Raw genomic sequence first — 3554 nt, 5'->3', positions numbered from 1 at the left:
AAAAAAAAAAAAAAAAAAAAAAAAAAAAAAAAAAAAAAAAAAAAGAATGTTTTCAAAATGACCATAGGGCCGGCCCATGGCTTGCTCGGGAGAGTGTGGTGCTGATAACACCAAGGCCACGGGTTCGGATCTCATATAGGGATGGCCGGTTAGCTCACTGGGTGAGCATGGTGCTGACAACACCAAGTCAAGGGTTAAGATCCTCTTACCAGTCATCTTTAAAAAAAAAAATGACCATAGAACAGATTTCTATCAGTGATTCTCCAATGTTTAGGTGGCAGAACTGTTGGCATGAAGCATGGAAACATCCATATCCTACTGGTGGGTATGTAAAGAAGGGAAGCACTGGGAAAAGTAATTTGGCAGAAAAGGATTCACATTACAAGATTTTCATTTCAGCACTATTTAAAACAGAAAAAAAAAAAAAAAACCTTGTAAATAACATAAAGGGATGGCTAACTTATGATCTATGCAGACATTCAAAATGGGACTGTAAAATAATAAATAACACAAAAAAATAACGTTCACTGTACTCTTAAAAAAAAGGCAACAGGATAGTGTACATGTTACATGAGTTTAAAAAAAATTAAACATTGTCATAGATTATACACCAGAATGTCTAGATGGTAAGATGGCCGTGATTCCTATTTTCTTCTTTTTGCTTATCTATACCTGCTATTTTTTTCAGCTTATCTGCATGCAAATTTCTTCGAAGATGTATTACTTATACAAGGGGGAAAATCAATTAATTGCTATGTAACCAATTAGAATATCTGATTGAGCCCAAAATTACCTCATACATGCCTTAGACACAACAGTAGATGCCAAAAGTTGGGAGGAAAAAAATAAAAAAAGAAAAACACCATGCTAAAGAAAATCTAAATTTTTTTAAAGATGAGATTAAGGAAAGACTACTTTTATTTATAATATAAGAAATGTCACAATCCAGCATATAGCACACCAGCATTTCACAGGGGCATAGACTGTGAACCACAGGAAGGAACTGCTTGGCTTTCCAACAGTGAATGAAAAATTCAAACAGAGCTAATAGGAAGACTAGCTGTCCCCAGATTCATGGTTAATAAGGTGCTCATAATAACAGAATGGCATGTTCAGTGTAATGGATGGATGAGAACCTCACATAAGGAAGACCAGGTATTTTTTTCCAATTCTGAAATACAACTAAACAACTAAACTTGGTGTGTGTCTTGCTATTGCATGTCCATGTCCTCACCTTACTGACAATACCACCAATTTTTGTGGTGTATATAGTATGCTCTAGCACTGTACAATTTATTCTCAGTGAGGTAACTGACAACATTTTATATAAAATATTTCTGAACTTTATAAACACAAAGTATTTCCCATCTTTGCCTATAAAATGTTGTTAAATAGTAACCACCACGAAATGCCTTTAAACGGTAACTATCACTCTTTACGAAGATTATTTTAAAATGCCATCTTAGGCCATTTTTTCTCACTATGAGGACACACTGTTATTAGAACTATTTTGAGGGCTGGCCTGTGGCTCACTTGGGAGAGCGTGGTGCTGACACCAAGTCAAGGGTTAAGATCCCCCCTACCGGTCATCTTTAAAAAAAAAACAACAAAAAACTATTTTGGACTTAGAAAAAATTAAATTACGTATTTCTTTATGAGCCCTTAGGGAAATGAACATACTTGTATTTATTATACCGGTATACTAATAGATAAACTGAATCTATTATCTTGGCCTCATGTACTATGGCCAAAGAACATGAGAAGATAAATACATAATTGTTACCAAGATCTTCTTCAAACCCCTGAATAAAAACAAAAACAAAAGCCATACACACAATAAAAGCTCATATAGCCTTACACAAAACAACACCTTACAAAGTCCCATTCACCCTCCTCAAACATTCTTAGATCTCACTTGACTTTAAAATCATTAAGGTCAACAACAGGATACACTGTTGTGTATTTCAGAGCATTCTGTCCACACTACAACAGTACGTTCAATGGGGGAATGGGTTCTTCCTGTTTCCCAACTGACATCTGCAGGGTCCCAGAAGTCAAGCCTACTCTCTAAGAGCTGACAATACTACAAACTGCTGTGGTGTACACATCATACATAAGGCACTACATGACTAAGTTTGATTTTAAAGGAGTCATCTTGGAACTTTTCATCTGCCTTGAAGTGTTTTGCATAAAGGCAAAGTCCTCTTAAAATTTTCTTCAAAGTCTACTACAGCATTTCTCCTGAAAGGTCTTCGGTTTTAGGTCAAAGCTTACTCTCCCAACCGAGCACCTATCATTGGTCCTAGTCCGCCTGTTAGAGTCCCTGTGGGAACCTTCCTTAACTCCCACGACACTCTCCAAAGGCCCCTCTAACTCGCCTAGTGCAACAGGCACCAGCGCCACCCCCAACGGGTTCTAGGGCTTCAGAAGGAAAGGGGCAGCTCTGACTCGTTCACACTGGTTTCCCTAGCATACTGCTGTTAGTCAAATATTTATTTAATAAAACCAGAGGATTCTGCAAGCCAGTGGTGTCCAGTACAGTATACACTTGTTGCTTTCGAGCACATGAGAAGTGGACAGTGTGATCGACAAATTGACTTTTAAATTTTATTTTAATTAAACGATCACATGGCTCTGACCTACTCTGGCAAGAGAAGTGAGGCCTAAGTTGATTACTCGAAATATTAACACCTGCATAAATACATATATACACCGTTAGACATATTACTTCACATATGGGGGAAAAAAACAAGCAACCAAACATAAACTGGGATCAGGGGCCAGTTGTTTTTTCCAGAGGGAACAACACTACTCTTATCGAGTATTCTAATAGACCTTTAGTTTGAGCACATTCTGCAGAATTCAAATTCTGGCTTTTAAAGCATTTTGAAGACCCACGTGTGTACTTTTCTTACAGGAACTTTGGCTACATTTCCTTACATCACCTTCTATTGATTTGCAACCACGTGGCAATAACATAAAAGCCTGCAACTACCCACTGCTCAAAGTGAGAACACATCTCTTCAAGTTTTACGATATGAAAACGTCTAACCATTCCACACACGCACGTGGTGGGGACAAAATGTCTGACTGAAGGACGGAGGGAACCACGTCGTCGAACCTCAGTCTTGAAACCCCGGGAATGGAAGAGTCGCTCCCACCGCCCCCGGGGACAGCCGGCCCCCATCGTGGGGCCTGCCCCGCATCCCCTTGGTGGTGACCTCAAGGACTAGGAAGCAAGGACACAAAACCTCGACCACACCAGGTAAACCCTGGTCGACTGATTCCAAGTTCGCAACTTGTTAGCTACAGCCTCGGTAGACCTGGGGCTCCCCACGGCCAGAGAAAGCCACTCACCCGAAGGGGAAGGGGGTAAGGCAGCGGCGAGAAGCCGCGCCACTTCGAGAAGAAAGAGAAGGTTCTTACAGGCCTGGCCCCTGCACACGCAGCCGCAGCGCACGAGTGCCGCCCAGGGGCCCTGCAGCCCGGATGGCGGGCGGTGGGCCGCACCAGGCCTGCCCGAGAACGTGCGGGGGAAGAGGCCTGCCCGAGCA

The 3554-nt window shown here is 41.2% G+C and overlaps 1 protein-coding gene across 1 annotated transcript in view; it reads right to left on the bottom strand.

The window, feature by feature from the left end:
- ANP32B (acidic (leucine-rich) nuclear phosphoprotein 32 family, member B) overlaps positions 1 to 3554 on the bottom strand; it is a 25788-nt gene that overhangs the window by 21240 nt on the left and 994 nt on the right. The window lies entirely within an intron of this gene.

This window comes from Galeopterus variegatus, unplaced genomic scaffold, assembly GCF_000696425.1.
Source record: "Galeopterus variegatus unplaced genomic scaffold, G_variegatus-3.0.2 Scaffold866, whole genome shotgun sequence".
Taxonomy (NCBI): Eukaryota; Metazoa; Chordata; class Mammalia; order Dermoptera; family Cynocephalidae; genus Galeopterus; species Galeopterus variegatus.
Note: the sequence above shows the minus strand (reverse complement) of the source record. Positions and strands in the feature narration are given on the sequence as shown.